Source organism: Diceros bicornis, chromosome 1 (assembly GCF_020826845.1).
Source record: "Diceros bicornis minor isolate mBicDic1 chromosome 1, mDicBic1.mat.cur, whole genome shotgun sequence".
Classification (NCBI taxonomy): domain Eukaryota; kingdom Metazoa; phylum Chordata; class Mammalia; order Perissodactyla; family Rhinocerotidae; genus Diceros; species Diceros bicornis.
Window position 1 is genome coordinate 72,652,984 of NC_080740.1, and position 22,555 is coordinate 72,675,538.

Genomic DNA, 22,555 nt, shown 5'->3' on the forward strand with positions numbered 1-22,555 from the left:
CCAAGAAACTGATAGGTGTGCCCTAAAGGGCAAGTAGGAAGGCAGCAATTTGGAAATGATGAGAATTAGACTTATTCCCTGTGTGTATGTGTTTAGGAAGAATGCCCCCTCTATGGTTGATTTACTCACCCCCAGGAGAAGTATAGAGCAAAGAATCCCCATCCATTTATTACTACTGGCAACCAGGAATTATAGAATGCTTCAAATACCATGGCCTTGGATCTATAAATCATTAAAAGCAACTTCATGAGATGTTATAAAACATAAGTGAGAAATCACAGTTCTGACCCACTGAGGCACCAAAGCACTTTGACGATTATATATGTCCTATATCCTCCCTTTACACACACACACACACACACACACACACACTGCTCTAACCGATATATGAGCTTTAGCTTTGTGGCAGCTGGGAAGTAATGAGAAGAAAGACAAACTATATGATAAATTGACATCAGTGGTAAAAGAAAGAGAATATGAATGAAGTTGAGATTAGTGTTAATCACCCAGCACTGATGATGGCCCCATGTTTAATGCTCCCTGGAAAAGAAGATCAGAAGCTACCTTTGTAGACTATCTGACAATTTAATTGCCTTGATCACAAAAACACTTCCTGCGTCTACTTCAGCTCTGTCTTCCTTCCCCTGCTCCTCCTTCCCCAGGCTTGGTCCTTGATGAGAACAGAACTCTTGCCAGAATGTTCCTTGAATAACTCCACACAAGCTATAGACACATAATAAAATTGTCTCTTACCTGTCCCCTCTCTAACCTGCTACCTCTGTCCCTCAGCACACATGTCGGAAGCAGCTCTCTTGATTTTGCGAATTACAAATCACATAATGTCATGTCTCCTCAATTGGATTCCTCTTTTCTGTGAGCATCATTGCATGTCGGTTACTCCTTTTATTTTTCTTTTTTTCCGGCAACCTTGTTAAGGTTAAATTTACGTACTATAAGATTTACCCTTTCAAGTGTATATTTCAAAGATTTTTGGTAAATTTACTGAGTTATGCAACTATCACCACAATCCAATTTTAGAGCATTTATGTTACCTCCACAAAATTCCTTGAGCCCATTTACAGTCACTTTTTACTCCCAATCCGAGACAACCACTAATCTACTTCCTGTCTTTATAAATTTGCCTCACTGGACGTTACATATAAACAGAATCATACAGTATGTAGTCTTTTGAAGCTGGCTTCTTTCCCTTAGCATAATGTTTTTGAGGTTTATCTGTGTTGTAGTATATATCAGCATTTTATTCGTTTTTATTTCTAAATAGTATTCCATTGCACAGAGATACAGAATATTTTATGTATCTATTCACCAGTTGATGGGCATTTGGGTTGTTTCCACTTTTAGGCTATTACAAATTTTACTACTAAGGACATTTATGTGCAAGTCTTTGTGTGAACATAGCTCTTTATTTATCTTGGGCAGGTAGCTAAGAGTGGAATTTCTGGGACCTATGGTAACTCTTTGTTTTCAAAGTGCTTGCACCATGTTGTGTTCCCACGAGAGGTACATGAGAGTTCCTGTATCTCCACATCCTTGCCATCACATGTGTTACTCATGTTTTTTCCTTTGGGCGTGAAGCTTCTGGAAGGGAGGGACTCTATCTTCATGCCTCCTCACTTAGCATTTAAGCACAGGGCTGGGGGCACAGTTAGAGCTTAACAATGCTGCGTGGAGTGTGGCGGTAAAAGACTTTTGTTTTGGAGTTAGACTATCAGGGTGTCTGAGCATCAGTTTTCTCAACTGGAAAATGAGGCTAACAGCGCCTACCCCCTAGAGTTATAATGAGGATTAAAGGAGATGATGTTGATAAAGTGCTTTGTCTGATGCATATGGAATGGTAGCTTTTATTATTACTGTTTTAAATTTACATTGATGTGCACTTTCTGAACAATCTCTACTTCAGCCTATTTCTTTTATACACTTGCGATCACATATTTAGGTATAGACAGTGTCCTCGGCTGCGAAGGTTGAATAATGAGTGGGCACACTATCGCTCATCTAAGGAATTTGAAGTCCAGTGAGGAAGAACATAGCTGTAAATGGGTCATTGCAATGCCATGTGATAAGTGCTATGATAGAGATGTACCCAGAGTATGAAGGGACCTCAGAGAAGGATCCCAGACCCGGAAAAGACATCTAACCGGAATGGTGAGGAGGACTGGAGAGAAGCGTTGGCAAGAGCATTGCTGGCCAGAGGAGGGACATATACAAAGACTCAAAAAGGGAAAGAGCTTGGGGAAATTGCTAGCATGTTTTGTGACAGAGTGAAGGGACACTGGCAAGAAACAAGGCTGGAGAAGTGAGCAGGTGACAGATGAAGGTGTTAAATATTACATTAAGGAGTTCGCTCTTTACCTGTGCTGCTCCTGTTCTATTACATTTTACAGACTGAGGAGCTACAAGGAAGATGCTTCAGTACAGGAATGGCAGAGGTGACCATTTATAGATGAAAGAGAGGGAAGTTAGAGCAGTCTCAAAATCTATAACCTTCTGATGCAGTATTTCTCAACTTTTTTTTTCATTATTGTCTCCCCTCTCTTGAGAGCATTTTTAGACATTTTTTCCTAATTGTACCCCCCATCCCCCATGAAATGTTAATACTACAGATATACTGTGTGTATGTACTCTGTATATAAGTGTATTTGTGCTTTATACATAAAAAGAGTAACATTTTTTTCACCTTCCCCCAGTCACCAATTTTCACCCATCGGGGCCTATATCATCCTGGTTGAGAATTCATGCTTTAATATATTGGAGTCTGCTCAAGGATTAGGCCTAGGTTTTAACATTTTTGTAATCCCCACAGTACCTTTCAAAATGCAGCTTTTTAGGAATGAAGAAATTCTATCACTTAACAAGTATTTGCTGAGCACGTACTATGAGCCGAGCGATGTTAGGAACTGAGACCACGATGAGCAAAAAGCCCACCCCTCATGGGGCTTACATTCTAGAGCAATCTGTGTATAGATAAAATTGTTTCTCTTTGATCAATACTAAGTAATGCCTGCCATTAAAACTGTTCCAGCAGGAAAGTCTGGAGACCTGCTACTAAAATAGGACTTGGCATTACTTTAAGCTTGAAAGTGTGCTGACAGAATTAAAAACCTGTTTGATGCTGATGCAGCAGGAAAATCAGAGGAGCAAGAAATAACACTTTTTTAAAATCAACATAATATTAATTCCCAGCCCCCTTCCCACAGGGGCCAGCAGGACGTTCCACCTCGCTCAGGATTTTCCAGACGTACTGGGGTTTTGCCCAGCACCAGTGGGAAGGACCCTGGGGGCACAGGTCATTGTCCTTCATTGCAGTGGCTGAGAGAACTGTGGTTCCACTCACGTGGTCCCTTTAGGTCAGGAAGTTCTGCTGCCCATCTGCCATTCCTGGGGAGGGGAACTTTGGAGAGGCTGGAGCCCTGCAGCCATTTCCCTCTGGGGTCCTAACCCCTCCCGGGGACACTGGCAGGACAGTGGTCTCTAGAACGCATGGGAATCACAGATCTCTTGTCCATCCCCAAGTTGAAAAATATCTCCTCTTCTCCTTCTTGCCTCCCTTCCCAACACACCTAGCACAGTCCACTCAATGACAGTTGCTGTTACAGAAGATAGGAAACCCCACTGCTGTCAGGCTGCCTCTGCTTCTTTGCTCTCAAAATCTCTAAGCCACGTAATTACAAAGCCTGGGAATCTGTCTGAAATGGTGATGAAAGGGGTTAGAGGCCAACAAGAGAGAGATGAAGAAAGAAACAAATTAATATTTCCGTCTATTGTCCTGCCACTCTGAAATCTCTGTTTATTTTATACTCATCTTGTCAAAAACTGTCCATTCGAAACAACCAACCAGCCAGTCTGGACCAGATAAAGAATAAAGAGCAAATGCCCTTATCCTTGGACCAGCCTAGAGGGAGATTGTCCAGATTGCACCTACCTCTGCCCCTGTCCCCAGGCCCTATTTCCCCTGAAAGACCTTACGGGGGCCACTCTAAATTGGACTGGGAAAATAATGGGATCTGCTTATGTGTTTGTGAAAACTCCTGTGTGCCAGGCGTCGGGGTAGGCACTGGAGATGCTGCAATGTGCAGGGCAGGAAAGGCCCTGCCTTCATTGGGATGACAATGGGATCCTGGCCTCCTACTTCTGTCTCTAGTGCACTTTGTAAACTTCAGGATCATTCACTGGACAGTGCTGGCTCGGTCAAGCCCAGCTGTTCGGCTGCTACAATTTTCATGCTTGCCTTGAAGGATATAGAAGTTTTACCATTTGAAGAGGAAAAAAATGGTCTCTTTCTTTCTAATTATGTTGGGAATGGCTGTGAATCTTCTAAATGCCTCTTTAGCATCTTACTGGGAGGGAAGTTTTGCTTCAAAACTGACCTAAAACTCCTGTCTTAATAATACCCATTGCTTCTTATGCATAAAGGTGAAACGGTTTTATTTTTTTATTTTTCCCCCAAAGCCCCAGTAGATAGTTGTATGTCATAGTTGCACATCCTTCTAGCTGCTGTATGTGGGACGCGGGCTCAGCATGGCCGGAGAAGCGGTGCGTCGGTGTGCGCCCGGGATCGAACCCGGGCCGCCAGCAGCGGAGTGCGCGCACCCGACCGCTAAGCCACGGGGCCGGCCCGGTGAAACAGTTTTTAGTAAGGCTCTTCTCAAGCTGTTTTGATGTAGATCCAATCCAGTCTGATTGTTCCAAAGCTGTAAAAGGGACTCTCTGATGTGTCTCAACATATTTCGTTGGCTGCTCTAATCTGCTTTCCATCATGCTTTGGAAATAGAAGCCAGTAACAAAAATTCACAGTCTTTGGTGGACAGTTCCCACCAAATACGTTTGGGCAGACCTAGGGATTGGGAAGGAGACTGGAAAAATGAGGTGACGATGCACAAGGATAGGACGAAGTGGATGAAATGATAGACATGGCAAGTTTATGGTGAGTTTCCTACCAAAAGAGGTATTTGAGCAAAGGTTAAATTACTGTTACAAAGAAGTTAATTGACTGTTGGATTAGGTGACTGCTGATCTTCCTTATATCACCCTCACTACTCTTTGTTGGCTGTGTGCCACCTGTATTATGAACTGTCTCAGAAGACAGAGTTGAGAGGAGCCTTCTCTTTTTCTGACTCCCCATGGCTCACAGCACACAATTATGCACACAGTAGGCTTTCCAGAAATGGCAGGTGATTCATTCTGCTTATGTTCCTGGGCAGGGGAGGCAGTTGGGTTGTAATAAAGAGCCTCTAGACCCTGGGATGGTGAAATGAAGGTATTCACCATAAGAATGGATGGCATTAGTCTTGGGCTAGCAGGTGGCCGTCTCTACTATTACTAAGCACACTCACCAAATAAGTGAAAATCAAAGTGGCATTAAATCCAGCAGATACCTTAAATATATTGCTTTTGCATGCATTAGATCGGGTTAGAACAATGGGTAAGAGTATATAGTCTGGAAAGACTTGGGTTCAAATTCCTGATCCTGTCATTAACTAGCTATGGGATTGTGACCAAGTTACTTAACAATAAATTTGCTCACATGTAAAGTAAAGAAAATAATGACTATCTCATAGGATCATTGAGAAGATGATATGAGATAACATATGCATAGCACTTAGTATATGACATAGTATAGATTCTTGGTAAATGTCGGTTTTTCAAATAAACCAGTGAGAACTTAATTTTTTATGACAAGTTTTTTTTTATTATAACTTGTATTTATAGAAAATTACAAAGTGAAGATGAGCAAAAAGAAGAAAATAAAAAGTACTCATATCTTAGGCATGCAAAGATATTCAATATTAACATTTAAGTGTATATTTCGCCTAGGAAATTTACTCTAGAATTTTTCCTGTTATGATTATATGTGTATATGTGTATGCATATGTATATATAGTTAGATGTATATATAGTTATATACATATATAGTTATATATGATTTTCACTTAATAATAGAATATGAATATTTACCTATGTTCTTAAATATTCCTTTACAAGAGCTACATCATATTCTGTTATAGCATATGCAATTACCCTTTTAACATGAAACTTTTAGATAGTTTCTAAGTTGTTCTTTTTTTTTCTCTTATGACTGACATGGTGAAGAACAGCTCTATAGCCAAACACAGGCCTACCTCGGAGTTATTGTGGGTTCAGTTCCAGACCACTGCAATAAAGTGAATATCACAATACAGTGAGTCAACTGAATTTTTTGGTTTCCCAGTGCATATAAAAATCATGTTTACACTATACTGTAGTCTACTAAGTGTGCAATAGAATTATGTCTTAAAAAACAAGGTACACACCTTCATTAAAAATTCTTTATTGCTAAAAAATGCTAACCATCATCTGAGCCTTCAGTGGGTTGTAATCTTTCTACTGGTGGAGGGTCTTGTAAAAAACACAGTATCTGCAAAGCACGATAAAGTGAAGCACAGTAAAACGAGGTATGCCTGTACTTTAACATTTATATGATTGTTACCTTGTGATTAAATTCAAGAAGTAACATGGTAGTTTGCAGTAATAATAAAGAAAATGAGAAAAAGCATGAAAAGCACAGAGGATAGTAATCGACACGTGGTAAATCATCAATAAATGTTTAGGATAGGGGATCTGTGTACGTACTGTAAAGGGAGGGAGAAAGGTTTTATTTGAAATCGGTTTGCTAAATGCCCTAAATATAATCGTTTATTTAAGAATATTTAGGAGTTCTCGTTTGTTTTCTAAACACACATAATGCAAACAAATAAAAAAATCAGTTTAGTCAGTTTATAGATGTCACATTTAGTATGTGTTTCTATGAAAAGGTCTGCTTCTTTGACTCACAGAAATCATCAAGAATAATCCAAAATGAGATAACTGACATATCTTTTTTGTGGGGGGTTGGAGGGTTGAGTGGATATTTCTTTTTCTTTTTTCCCTTTGCTGTGGCTTCTACTTGCTGTTAGTGTAATATGAACATGCCCTCCAGCCTGTTGCCTCTAACACTGGGTTTGAATGCCCTAGTCTGGGGCCCTCTTGTCAGAGCTGTCCCCACAAGTACTCAAAATAGAAGTATACAGATGGCATGCTATCCACGAGAGAGCAATATTGACCTGAAAGATCTGTTCTCATCCACAGGCTGAAGTGCTGTTATGGAGAAGGGATGGGGAAAAGTGTCCATTTCCCACTTGGTCATTCAACACCCCGCCATGTGGTGTCTGTACTGAATGTATTAAGATACAGAGCACATGACAGTGCCAGAGAGAAGAAACAGTAGACTCAAGTGAGAAACTTCAGGAGTCTGAGAAAATGTAGCTTAGTGAAATAGGCTGGGTGGAAACTATGGGGAACCAGAGAGCATACAGTTCAGGCAGAGTGGCTGCTACTAACCTCCAGCCCATGGTGGCCATGTGAGAAGGCAGGCTCAGATTTCCCAGGGCTGTCGGTTTTCACGAGAAGCTGAAAACCTGGATTTTTCATTCAAATCTTTCCATTTTCAAATGTTATTGGAAAAATTTAGGAATGAAATTTTAAAAAGCATAATGTATTTGTCTGTGTGTGTATATATATGATTTGTTTTATTAAGCTGGGTCTCCAGTTTGCTAACTGCAGATCTTGGGACTTGTCACCCTCCAAATTGCTAATACCAATTCCTCAAAATGAATGAATGAATTAGTGTGTATATGTGTGTGTACATACTCACACACATCCTATTAGATCTGTTTCTCTGGAGAACCCTGATACAGATATGTACGCGCGCGCACACACACACGCACACACCCTTACTTGGAGAAGAGGGAACACGGTGGAGGAACAAGAACGGAAGCTGGACTTCTTTGAGTATGTTTTGTTTTGTAGATTTGACTTTGGTGCCATCTAAATAGTTCACACAAAATTGGACTTTAAAAAAGCAGTCATGAAACACTGAGAGGGAGAAAAATAAGAAACAATTGAACCTGACTGGACATCAGATTGGTGGCCTAACCATACAGAACAGAATTAGTTCAAGTGACTTTGAAACCCAGTCATTTCATTGTACTTTCCTAGTAAGATATACTCTAAGATTTTTTTTAAAAAGACAAATTTTAAATTGTTGTTCTTAATCATAATGTTAGTATGGTAGTGGCGTTGGTGTTCTGTACCTATGCTATGTGTGTTGTGGGTTAAATCAAATGAGTAATTATGTTGATGTTACTGAGAACACAGATTTTGGTATGGAAGAAAGGTAATAGCATTGTAACATCCATGAGGTTAAATGAAAACCTTCAGGTCCTGAGTTTGAACTGAGGTTTCACGTGAAACCATGGTGTATTCTATTTAAAACACACATACACAACTTATTTTCTAGCTCTGTCCACAGAAACAAGGGCCAATCCAGGAGCAATGAGCACCCACAGCTCTCAGCTTGTGGTCTCTAAATACCAGTTCCCACTAAAATGAACCAGGGCTGCTTACTACAAATGGCTGGTCTGGGGCTGGGGCAGGACAAGTGTAAGATAACCCTGGAACATTTTATCCTACCAGAAGCAAGAGGGCCATCAAAGACTGCTGGGTCATATTAAAAGGACTTAGGGCGTCAATTTAAAGAGGCCTCCATTGAGCAAAGATAGGACATTTAGAACTTCAATAGGAATAAAAACTGCCCTGGAAGAAAACAAATCAAAATGTTTATAATGATATTTAAAAAAATAAAAACCTCATTGATCATCTTTGGTTATTAGGTAACCAATTCAATATTTTGAAGATCAATGTATAAAGAAGAGAAAAACTAGCATCTATCAAGTTCCTATATAAACTATGGTTTAGGGTAAACATATCGTTGATGCCATGCAATTTCTCTTGATGGAATATCCTAGCTAATAAATTAAGTAGAAATAATAGAATTATTTTATCACCAATTTGAAATCTGTAGTGAAATAATAGATTCTCTTGGCAAAGATCACCAAAGGCTGATGATATCACAGCAAAAGACATTATGTGCCTCAAGATAGAGCATGTGGGAGGCAGAAAAATGCCCTCCACTTCAAAGATGTCAGTGTCCTCATCTCAGAACCCGTGAATATGTTATATTACGTGGCAAAGGGGAATTAAAGTTATGCATGGACTTATGGTTGCTAGTCAGGTGATCTTAAAATATAGAGATTAGCCTGGATTATCCAGGTGTGCCCAGTGAAATTACAATGGTCTTGAAAAGTGAAAGAGGGAGGCAGAAGATTCATTGTCAGAATGGTATCAGGGATGTGAGAAAGATTCAACCAGCGATTGCTGACTTTGAAGATGGAAGGGGACCACAAGCCCAGGAACATGGGCAGCCTCAAGAAGCTAGAAAAAGTCGAGAAATGGATTCTTCCTTAGAGTCTCCAGAAAGGGATGCAGCAGCCCTGCTGGTACCTTGATTTTGGCCCTTTGAGACCTGGATCAGTCTTCTAACATACAGAACTATAAGAAAATAAATTTGTGTTGTCTTAAGCCACTGAATTTGTGGTTATTTGTGATGGGAGCAATAGAAAACTAATATATTCCATTTCCTAGGATGTATTCTTTCTAGAAAACTGAGCCTGAATCTGATCAAGCCTCTTGATCTAACTACTGATTTACAGAAAATACCAGGGACAGGGGAACATATTATATGAAATTATGGGAAGGTTCAGCAAAATCTCTGGGCAATGCTATTGGTAAAATGACGTTTTGTTTATCAAATAAAGCATATATATATGGATGTATGAGAGAGAAAATCACCGACTGACTTAGAAGTTTTTAGGAGATGACCAAATATTTTATGTATCAACCAATTTCAGTAGGAAACTTGATTCAAATACGAAATATAAAGAGAAAATAAATATTAATGAATTTCAAATATTGACACTGCGTATTTGATGATATTAAGGAATGAATTTTTTTTTTGGTGCGGTAATGGTATTATGGTTATTTAAACAAAGGAGATGGGTGTGGTGAGTATAATAGATAACAACAGCCATAAATTGATAATTGTTGAACATGAATGATAGGCACATAGGTGTTTGCTATTTATCCTTTCTACTTTTGTACATATTTTAATATTTCCATAATAAAGTACTAGTAAAAATGTTAGTAACTAATTCGACTCCTTAAATGTTTTGTGAGCCAAACATGCCATGTCAAAGGCTGGATTAGACCAACAGACTGCCAGTTTGTAATTTCTGCATAGAGTTTTGGAAACCGGATCTTTCACTTTAACCTGGGGAATCATCCTTTTCTCTTTTCCTGCTCACCTCATGCCTAAGTTCTTTCTGCATTGCCTAGCAAAAAGGACCTCCTTTATCTATGCTAGTGAGTGACTAGGGGGGATTACAGATTGCCGGGAATAGAATTTTCTCAGAATAAGTGGGCAAAAAGGGTAACAGGCATAATTGCATTGAACAATGCCTCCCAGTATTTTGTGTATTTGTTGGGACCACCTCTCATTCCACTCTCTCAGGGAAAAAAAAAAAAAAAAAGGCAATGACTTTGTTTCCATTTTTGAAAACCTGAGATATTTTGAAATTTTAGCTAATCGCATTTTTAATATTATCTCTGTGCGTCTCTTTCAGGATGGAATGGGAAACTTGAGAATCACAGAAAAAGGTCTAAAGCTAGAAGGAGACTCAGAATTCTTGCAACCTCTCTACGCCAAAGAAATCCAGTCCCGACCAGTAAGTTTCTGCTGACAGAAGAAGGAATTATTGTTCTTCTGGAATCTAAATTTGGGGAAATTTGTCTTGCCATCAGCTGAGTATAGAGGGTTGGGGTCGGAGGTGATAATGCAGGTAGTGAGCTGCGTTCACATCAGAAGTCTCGGGTGTAATCACCGCTGTGGTACTGTAACCAAGAGAGGTGACCTCTCTGAGCCTCTTTCCATTCCTGTCAAATAGAGGGTAATAACCTCTGCTAACTAACTTTCTAGATTACGCTGCAAGTAAGGCAAGACAATAAATGTGAATGTGCCTTAAGTATTATACAAACGCAAGAAAATAGTGGTATCATTTTTTAATTGTCAAGAGCTTCAAGGCCATCTTGGCAAATACAGAACTTAAAGAACTAGAATTTTGTTTTTCATTAAGAATTTGGACAATATAACCAAGGTCAGTTAGAATCAATTCAATATATCAACAACTATGCTCTGAAATAGTATTTTAAATATCACCCTAGAGTGTGAGCTCTGTTGCGTGCACTTGGCTGCTTTGTGTGCACTATCATTATCTAATTTAATTGGTCCACTGGGCTGGTGGTTATTGTTGCCTCCATTTTACAGATTAGAGAATTGAGGCTTGGAGAAGAGTATGTCCAAAGCCATATACTTATGAAGTAAGAGAGCAAAGATTTCAACTCAGAAAATCCAATTCTAAAGCTTTTCTGTTAACAAGAGTCTCCTATCGTAGCTTTCTCTCTCTCTGTCCCTTTTTTTTCTGTAATGGTAATAGTGATTGCTAGATATTTTCTTTTATTAACCAATATTATCAAAATTAATTTTTGTTTTTGAGTGTTTTTTTGGGCTGGTCGTTGTTTCTTTGGTTTTTATTTTTGTTTTTTGGTGGAGTGGTGGAATTTGCTGATTAAAAAGGGGTTATTAATGCATTTGCTTTGCCTGGAATTGGTCTGTGTCTACCTGTAAGCAAAGAGTAACACACAAGTTCCCCAAAGCATCATTTGTGTTGTGTGCATTGATTTGCGTAATTAATGAAATTCAGCACCTTGATGCAGTGGGTAATTTTATCTGAATGCTAACTAAACTACTGAATGTATTAAACTGGCTCAACTACTGAATTGCCAATAAGTTTACTTCCTCACGTGCCTGGTATAACGGAGGGAGCCATGACGTTAATCATCAAAAAGAGCAAATTAGTTTGGCTACCCAGTTGGTGACTATAAAATTTAACTGGAACTCATAGCATCCTGGCTTAGGTACTTAAAGTACCAAGACTATTGTAAACATATCCATTGTCTTGAGGAAGCTGCATCCTAGAAGGAGTAATGGGATGCGACTATAACAATGAGGGTTGGGTGGTGATTCTGCCTGAGACTGAATGGAGACAGTCGATTTCAAGCATTTAAGAAACAACCTGTTATATGCATTGCTCTTGATCTGTATTTACTTCTCCCAACCTGGCAAGTTAGTTAGTTAAATCATCGTTTTGAGTTATTAGTTGTACTTTAGATTAATAATCTTATCTATATTAAACTTATTTAACTCACTAGTTTGAACTGATCATTTTCCTCTAATGCTATTGGCTTTTTTTATGTAAAAGCCCAGTTAGTAAATATTTTAGGCTTTTATTTTTTCTCTTTTACAACTCTTCAAAAATGTAAAGGATATTCTTATCTCAAGAGCCACACAAAAATAGGCTTTAGACTGTAGTTTGCTAACCCCTCTTACCTATATTAGTGGTATTTCCATAAATATATAAATGCTCTGGCTAGGTTGCATGTAGTACAAGAGAGCAGATTTTTTGTGTGTGTGTGTGTGAGGAAGAAGAGCCTGAGCTAAATCCGATGCCAATCCTCCTCTTTTTTCTGAGAAAGATTGGCCCTGGGCTAACGTCCATGCCCACCTTCCTCTACCTTATATGGGATGCCGCCACAGCATGGCTTGACAAGCGGTGCAAGAGTGCGCGCCCAGGATCTGGGATCTGGGCCTGCAAACCTGCGAATCCCGGGCTACAACGGAAGCAGAACGCCTGTAGTTAACCACTACGCCACCAGGCTGGCCCTAAGAGAGCAGATTTTAAGATCATGTGTAGAATAGTTGATATGTGTTAAGTAAAATATCCTGAAATAAGTTTCCTTGGTTTAGAATTAGAGTCATATAAAAGAATTGAGAAATGTGTTTTATGAGTCTTGAAAAGGTGTTCCTGGTAATCTCTTAGGCCCATATGCAGGAATTGAACTTTTAGCAAATATGTCAGCAGCCTACCTGAAAATCAAGAGTCATCTAATCCCAACTCAAAGACACACATGATTGAAGCTTAAAAAGTAATGATAATCTCAAAAAACTTATTTTAGTATTGAAAAATCAGTGAGTTAATTTCAATGCTTTCAAATCACCGTTTAAAGAAAACAGCGTTAGGACTATTTTTCCATCCTTCTGAAGAAAGCATTTTCTTCTCAAAAAATAAATAGTAAATAAAGCTTTTTAGCCTTATATGTTTCTGACAACAAAATAAATATCTTCTAACTGAAGAAAAAAGAAAAAAATTTTATTAGACATGCATATATATACAGATATGCATATATAATAAAATCTATCAGTCACGTGAGCTCTACCTGAAACACGTCCGCAAATCCATCTGCTCTTCTCCATCACATGCCACCCCTTATTCAAGCCACCATCTCTCACCTGTACCATTGCAATAGGCTCCTCTCTCTCTGCTGCCTTTCACTCTTAGCCTCCTAATCCAAATTGTAGCTAAAGTAGTCTTTCTAAAATGTCAAGTCTGTCCACCTCTCTGCAGAGGATTTTCTGTTGACTTCCAATTGCACCTGGAATAAAATCCAAACTCCGCACTAAGGCCTATAAACTTCTCTACCAGATGTTTTTCATGGAGGGCTCCTTCTGGGTGTCTTGGTCTCAGTTCAAGTGTTGCCATTTCAGAAAGACTTTCCTCATTTGGCACAACAGCGACATATAAAGGATCACCTTGGTTTTTTCCATCTTGTAACTGTCATCATACATCATATAGTATTTCCCAACCCTATTGCTATGTCTTGTGCATAGTATGTGCTCAGTAGATTATTTGTGAAATTGAATAATGAATCATTAAAAATGTAAGTGTCATTAAATCTATCTTGCAAGGGCAAGCACTGTTAACAATTTAGCTTATTTTTTCAGGCATTTTCCATGAGTATATTTTTTTAACAAAACCATACTTTGCATACTCTGCTATACCTTTTTTCCTCCAAATAATATATTAACAGTAAATTTTCTATATTTAAATAACATGTAAAAGTTTAAGAGCTTTTCTGAGGTATAATTGACAGAATAAATTACACATATTTAAAGTGTGAAATTTGATAAGTTTTCACGTAATATATGTGAAACTATCACCACAATCAAGATAATGACCATATCTGTCATTCCTAAGAGTTTCTCCATGCCCTTTTTATTTTTATTTTTTTGTGAGGAAGATCAGCCTTGAGCTAACATCCATGCCAGTCCTCTTCTTTTTGCTGAGGAAGACTGGCTCTGAGCTAACATCTATTGCCAATCCTCCTCCTTTTTTTTTCCGCCCCAAAGCCCCAGTAGATAGTTGTATGTCGTAGTTGCACATCCTTCTAGTTGCTGTATGTGGGATGCGGCCTCAGCATGGCCGGAGAAGCGGTGCGTCGGTGCGTGCCTAGGATCTGAACCAGGGCCGCCAGTAGCGGAGCGCACGCAATTAACCGCTAAGCCATGGGGCGGCCCTCCATGCCCTTTTTAATCTCTCCATCCTGCCGCATCCACCCTACTTCCTCCGCCCCTGTCCCCGAGTAACCACTAAACTGCTTTCTGTCTATATATTACTTTGCATTTCTTAGAAACTTTATATAAATGAAATCATACAATTTGCATATCTAAATAATTTTAAGAATAAATTGTCTGTCATTTTATCAAGATCTTTTTTTTAACCATCTATTTCATATCTAATTTAAAGAAGTTTTTTTTTTTTTTTTTTTTTTTTTTTGCCTGCAATTGAGCTGTGTCTTGGTTTGGCTGGGGAGAGATATTAGAAGTGACTCAGGGCGTAGGCCTTTAATATTTCTCTTTTGATGCCATCAGAGCACTGAGAAGGGATTAGAGAATAATGTATTAAGCATGGCAACAATGGTAGAATTAGTCTCTTTGAATTTTCACAAAGAGTGAAAACAGATATGTTGGATCAAAAAAGCAAAACAAAATTAGAAGCTGGTGATTTATTCTGTAGAGCCTCCCCTGCCCTCAAGCACAGGGATAATTGAGAGCTGAACAGAATTGGGGTTCTGGTAGCAAAGAAGGTGGGGGGTATGACTGCTGGGTAGGCAATTAATAGAATTTGCCATACTTATTGAACCATAACCTCACATGTAGCAGCTTTCCGTTCTCCACTCTGGCAGCTTCAGCTTATTGGTTTTTTCTGATGCACCTGACCATTGCTTATAGACCACCTCTGGAAGACTCTTCTTAGAATAATTATCTGCAATATCATTTCTCCATAGATCACAGCTGCTTCTGTTTCATGAGGTGTCTCCGTCTGTTTTTTTTTTCCCCATTGAAAAGAGATCAGTGTCCAATTGAACAAGATTACTCAGACCCTCTAAGTGGGGATAACTAATGAAGCAACACTTGACTTCATTTGGTTTGTGTTTCATTGATCTGAGAGGAATTGAGATTGGTTAAGCCATCCACACAATGTTCAATACTGTATCTGATTTCATTATTGAATGTTGCAACCCTGGTAAAGTCACTACAAATTGATTAGTGTGATAGCAATCACTTTGGAAGATAAATTAATGAGAAAATGTTCATCTCTATAAAAATCTCCATTTGGGAATTGAATGAAAGCCCTGTGACTTTCTAGCTTTAGCCACATGGATGCATAGCTTCTAAGTGGTAAAGTATCATGCTGCTCAGAAAATAGATTGAAAAGGACGCACTAAATTAAATATTCTACCACATCCAAAGACCAGCATGTCCCTAGAAATACTACTTGAATGCACTAGCATAGAAATTTATAAAGTTAAGGGATATAATGCCAAAAAACTCTATGTTTAAATCCCAGTTTCAGTGTGGTAGGCATCTTTTTAATTGCTAAATACAACTACAAATTTTTGGCAAGAGCTACTAGTAGATAGACTGAATGAATAAATGCTAAAAGACTTTTGATCACAAAGTATCATTTTGGATAAAGTGGCAGATCGTTACTTCTTCAGAGAGGTTTCTTGTTTTGCTCCCCATGATGCTGGAACTAGCTGGTGCTTTTGCATAGCTTCATGTGAAGTGAGAAAGGAAGGGAAACTAGCTTTTACTGAGCATCTACTATGTGCCAGGCCTACAGCAATGGGAAAGTTGCACAGTGAATTTATCTCCATACTCATTTCAAACTACACTTGGGGTGAGTATAGGGGTCCTAGCCTATTGCTATATTGAATTTAGAAGTTCAGGAGAGGAGAGCGGAGAACAAGCTGGAAGAAGGATACAAAAAATTAATTTGCTTTGAGAGAATAAAGTAGAAAATTATTCTTTAAGGCTTGAGTATTTACGTCTTTTAAATTCTTTTATCCTATGAAAACTCACATCTTTTAAGATGTTCTCACCTGCCAAAACCTGTGTATAGAATTAAGAAATCATATCTAAATGGGGTTCTTAAAAGTTGCCTGTACCAAGAGACTGCGTAGCACCATGATTAAGCCCATATGCTGTATTGTTGGACTTGGGTGGCAACCATTGGGTGCTACCATTTGACAGAATAATGATCATTGAGCAGTTTCTTAACTGGGCAAATCCTTGATTTCTTGCCTGTACAATTGAAATTATATTAATACCTGCATCATGAGTGGTTGTAAATAAGTAAGATAGTATTTGTAAAGTGCTTAGTACAGAACTTGACATAAAGTGAGTGTTCCAGAAATGGTAACTCCTACTCTCACCCCATTCTTCTTCTTCTTCTGATGATGATGATGATGACGACGACAGTTTTCCCTGGCAACATCATCATCGTGTAGTCCAAATCTCATCTGATGTTTGAACTTCCTCTGAACCAAATGGTCTTTCATCCTCTTCTTGAATGGCTTCTTAATGACAAACTCAGCGCCCTCTAAGGAAACCCATTTCATATTCAATAGCTTTTAGTTTAAAATTTTTCTCTAATGAGTTACATTCCTCTAGTGTTCTACTTACTTTTTTCTCATTCTTCTGCTTAAAGAGTTTTGCTAGCCCTGGTGCTCATAGATTACTGGCACAGTCTCTCTTTTTATTTTTTTTTCCTTTTTTCACTCTTTCTGAAAAAACAGTTTTATAGTATATGCCAAGTACCTTAAAATGTTTATACACTTTGATCCAGTAATGACATTTCCACTCATTTTATGATATAAAAAAGCAAAAAATAATAAAATATTTAAAGATTAGAACACATGCACATGCCAGTGTTTTACAAAAGCCAGTCCAAGTGTTGATTCATATGAAAGTCTGAGTTGTACGTATAAAATGGGGTTTGAGGGTACCCAAGTTTGTCAATATTTATGGAAGTTGAGAAACTCCTGTATTCTCCTTGAAACTCTGAGCTGGTCATCCTCACCATGGATTTTTACGTTTGGATCTGTCATCTCTCTGTTTTTTGGAAGGATGAGTTTTTTAAATTCCATTTAGATTTCAGAGTGATGTGAATGGGATTTGTTCCACCAGCCTGAATTACCAAGATATATTTAGGCTGGAAGTTGAAGGCCCCTAAGAATTCTATTAGACCAATCGCTTCATTTAATGGATGGGGCTCAAAGGCCCAGAAAGGAGGTATGACCTACCCAAGTTATACCAAGCGAAAGTCAGAACAAAAATCCAGGATTGCTGTATTCTTCCATATCAACATACTGTTTATGTGGTAATTAATTTTCTCATGACGTTGTGTTCAGTATGATAACTTCAGTTATGCATGGCCATTTCCCTCTCGTGAGGACTAACTAGAAGGCATATTAAGTCGCTGAGAGAATTCAAAAGTACTAAAAAACGGAAAATGGAAACAACGGTGGATAATGCAACAACACTAAGCTTAATTATGACTAATATAATCACTGAGATGATATTCTTTACTTCATAAATTTATCGTGAGGGTTAGATGAAGTAACTTAAGTGACCCACCTTATAAACCATTAAGTAAGCTAGTGATATGAAGGCTTATGACAGAAATTACAAACTGAATCCAGCCCACGGGTATAGTTTATTTGCCTCACACAGTATTTTCCTTTTAATGTGAATTTGTTTCTAATAATTAAATATCTGAAGATTTCATATTTTTTAAAAAGTCTATATTTTCTGATTCTTAGGGAAAAACAGAAAATCTGGCAGAAAGATTTGACATTCCTAAGGACTGGAGCTGAGTAGCAGCTGCCTCCTTTAGATGGGCATTTGTTCTCGAGTTTGCCGTAGTGTCTACCTGTCACTATTGTCTCATACCCAACCTGCTTAAGCCATTTATATTATGGGTCCCTGAAGTCCCTTGAGGGTGCAGCCCTTGATTGATGGAATTGAGGATGTATGTATCTCATCATGCAGGACTTCAGATTTTAGGTTGACTTCTTAAGATTCATAGTCACTCATGACTCATTGTTCTCTTCTCGTTTTGTTTCTCTCTTGCCCCAGTTTCTCCTAGTGGTCTGGCTCCTGTGGGTTTTGAAATTGTATGCAAGCTCAGTGAACAGGGGTAGCAGTCTTAGAGCTTCCGGAGGCTGAGCCTCTGGCCTACCACACCCGTTCCCCACCCTAAGTCTCCTAGAACACACCTCCTTTTTATCTTTATTCTTCAAACCACTACAAAGCGTGACTAGGGAGGAGGCAGACAGGGAGTAGACAGTTGGAAATTTGGATTTGGCATGCTCTGAATGAGCGAAAAAAACAGAAGTCACATGGGATGGCAGACAAGCACATGCTTTGTCTGAAGAGGCTCTACTGACAATTTAGTTGCAAGAGAAGAGCCGTGTCTCTGGTTAGTTTAGAAACCAAATGATGGTGGTGGCTTCTCCTCAGTAAGCAAAACAGCTTCAACTCCCAGCTGAACATATTGCACACAAAACAGTATTTTCCATGCCACTTGCATGGAACATGAGCATCTTGCTGTCTTTAATTAAGAAGTTAACTGGACCATGAAGTATTGCCCAAGTAAATAAAAGTGATTTGTACTAAGTCAGAGGGGTGCATTAGGCATCTTTGCATTTCTTTGCTCACACATAAATTAGAGATTATTAAAAATTGGAAGGGTCATCTATAAGCCCATCTGTACTGTGAAGCTGATTGTCATTCCCGAAATGTATTTATCTTTTTAAGTGTTATAATTTATTTTGGACAGTAGCGTGAACCAACTGCTTACTTTTTTTTTTTTTAACAGGCACACAAACTGTGAATAGATTGACACATTACTGTGGTTGGTTGGTTTGTTTATCCGGGAAACAGAGATAGTTATTCAAAGGCTTTTGGTTACCATAGAATTAAAATGGGCTGAAGGGATTTTTGCTCTTTCTTTAAATTGGGAGAAATTGACTATGTGTGCTTTTCTTAAATGTAGTTCTTGCTGGAAATATGAGTTATGGAAGGCTTTGGTCAGATCTCAGTTATGACTGTATCAGACAGAGTTTTGGTAGAAGTAGGTCCAAACTTCACATGAGGCTGAGAATGTCTAATCGTATGGTTTGAGGGCCACTGGGCAGGTAGGCGATCTCCAATTCATTCATGTTGCCTGTTATGTCATGGTGTCCAAAGGTCCACCAGTAGAACTTCATTTATTTGAAAACACAGAAATTTTTATTCATGTCAAAACCCCTACTGCAAATACTCCTTCCTCCCATGTACATACACATTTCCACAAAGGATTTGAAGTAGCTTATAGAAATATGTGCCGTAATATAGTAAGAAAAGATGTGATGGGTTAAGATCGGGAAAAATAGAAATTAGAATGGGAGGCAGAGGTGGGGGGCAGTTTAACAGAATATAGGAGACAGGCCAGAGCATCTGTGTAGTTTTTCTTGCTAAGGTTAGAGTTTGGTTATGGAGTTTCCAAACAGAGAGACAGTCTCTTGGATAAAACCTTCTGTCTATACCCTCTAGAGATTAATTCAATATCCTGGACGGGGAGGACAGTTAAGGCTGGCAGTTTGGTGTTCTAGAAAGTACACTAGACTCAATGTTAGGGAATCTGAGTTCTCTTCGTATTGTCCTGCTGATCAGCACTGAGCCCTTGAGCAAGTCATTCCTCTTCTCTCTCAGTTTATCTGTCAACTGAAGAGGTTGGACGTGATCACTGGTTTTCTACATTTTTTTAAAGCCGTGGAATCTTTTTTAAGTCAAATTTTACTTGGAACTCCAAAATCCGGACCATAAGGAAGCTGAGCTGCTGGGTTTGGGTGGGAGATAGGGCGCTGCACCTATTGCCCTGCCTGCCTTGTCACCCGCCACAGGATGCCAAGGCCCTAGGGAGGTACCACACACCACAGTATGAGAACCACCAGGCTGGATGAAAACCTAGCCTTGCTTCATCTAGGCCTCTGCTCAGATGGCACTCCCTCATGGAGACCTTCCCTGACCACTCCATTGAAAATATACCCTTACCTGGTAGCTTTATTTTTATTCATTATATTATAGCATATCAATTACCTAGATATATTTATTTATATCTCTATAGTACACATATATATTATAGTTCCTGTTTGCTCCCTATTACTATGTAATCTCCTTGATGGCAGGGAGAGAGAAAGGCAGTTACTAAGTGATGTTTAAGAGCAGGCTCTGGAGCACCAGCTTCCTCGATTCAAATGCTGCCTCTGCCATTTACTAGCTGTGTTACCGTGAGCAAATTACTTGACTTTTTCTTTTCTTTCTTTTTCTGTGAGGAAGATTGGCCCGGAGCTAACATCTGCCAATCATCCTCTTTTTGCTGAGGAAGACTGGCCCTGGGCTAACATCCATGCCTATCTTCCTCTACTTTGTATGGGACACCACCACAGCATGGCTTGACAAGCAGTGCGTCGGTGTGCGCCCGGGATCCAAACCAGCGAACCCTGGGCCACCACAGCGGAGTGCATGCACTTAACAGCTTGCGCCACTGGGCCGGCCCCCAAATTACTTGACTTTTTCTTTGCTTCACTCTTCTCATCTGTAAAATGAGCATAATAATAGCACTACCTCATAAACTTATTACAGGATTCTAAGAGTTAATTTATTTTACATAATTATATAAAATTTATTATGTAAATTTTACTGTTTATAGAACAAAACCTTGAATCTAAAACATTATTTAAAATTTCAATATAATACTTTATTATTAACATTTGTTAATATTATTATTTGCTTTGTTTACCACTGTATCCCTAGTTCCTAGACCAGTGCCTGTCACATGGAAAGAAAGCAAATTGGTTTTTTTTTAATGATTGAATGTTCTCTTAGGATCCTTCTGGCTCAAAGATTCTATAAGAGACTCTCAGAGAAATAAAGACAAATTTATCTTTCATAGGAGCTTATGGATGGATTAATTATCTATATCAGTGGCATACTAAGTATTCGATTGTGGAGAGCATGGCATGAGTAACTGTAAGGCGTGAGGCCATGGGGGAGTGGGACAGACTAGGTGGAAGAAATAGAAGTGGTACCAAAGGTCCTAGAAACCCATCTTGCCCTCCTTTGCTGTTTTTCTCTGCACTGAGCCTTGATTCATGCCATCCACAGGCTAATGAAAGTGCCCAAGTGGGGAGCTATATGTTACAGGCAGGAAAGTTTAAGAGAACAAAACTTCTAGCCCTTCATATCTTTGAGCTTCTCTTCATCATCACTATGGCATATCAGCATCGTCTAACTCTTTTGGTTTCAGGAATATCCCAGTCGCCTATAATGACTACTTGGTGCAAGACTGCTTCTTGCTTATTTTGTAAATAACATTTAAGAGTGAAAAGTGCACACCAGAATCTATTGTGGTCTGGTTTATGTTCCTTTAATGGTAGGAAGTGTCCTACTTTGGTTAGGTGGCACCTCACAGCCGATACTACCTGCTGAGTACGTGGGGAGAATAATGGAGAGAGAAACTAGCTTTAAGGAAGAAGGATGTTTTAATACATTCTTAAAAGTTTTGTTGTTCTTCACTCCTAAAGGGTTGGCAAAAAATGTCACTTTAAAAAATTATTTTCTCAATGCTTCAATCAAAGCATCCTCATCTCCTGGCAACTCTGATCGCACCCAGTGCTTTATATAATTGCTTTGGGTGTGTTGTACTATTAGTCTTAATTTTAAAAAACTTGTTCATTGTCAAAAGCACTGATAATTTTTCAGGAGAGGTAATTTCAGAGGCTGAAAAAACACTTCTTCACCTTATGAAATTATAAGCAAATACCTAGGCTTACTTTGATTTTGTGATCTCCATCAGCAGCTGAGCATAACCTTTTGATGCAGTGCTCTATAAATTACCACCAGTGATGTTTTAAATGACAGTTGCCTAAATTACGAGTGTAGGACTTTCCATTTCCATGCAGGATTCTGTTTTTATCAGCAATGATTCTGCCTCTAGGCAAATACCCAATGGTCCACAAAGTAAATGAGGCTTTTAAGATTGATAAATATTTTCCAGATGTACTTGTTGCATTTTCAAGGGAGAAGAGGGAGAAGTAAACTGTAATAAAAATTGACACGTTGAAAGAATGAGACAAACAAACCACCTTGTTTGTTCCTTTGCTTAGTGCAACAAGGTAGATTTCTCTCTCAGCTTCCATTTTGTAACATCAGAGTCATGGCAATAAAAAGTGGCACCTCTCTACTGTAATAGACAGATACAGATGGTACGATAATTGCAGTTTGCCACTACCGAGCTGTGTAGATTGGTTTTAGTTCTTAGTTAAGTCTCAGGAAGTT

At 38.8% G+C, this 22,555-nt stretch overlaps 1 long non-coding RNA gene across 1 annotated transcript in view; it reads left to right on the plus strand.

Moving 5' to 3' along the window:
- The first annotated feature begins 10,565 nt into the window (after nt 1–10,565).
- LOC131408237 (uncharacterized) overlaps nt 10,566–22,555 on the plus strand; it is a 71,593-nt gene continuing 59,603 nt past the window's right edge. The window contains exon 1 of the long non-coding RNA XR_009220728.1: nt 10,566–10,658. This is a non-coding gene — a long non-coding RNA (uncharacterized LOC131408237). The remainder of the gene's footprint in view (nt 10,659–22,555) is intronic.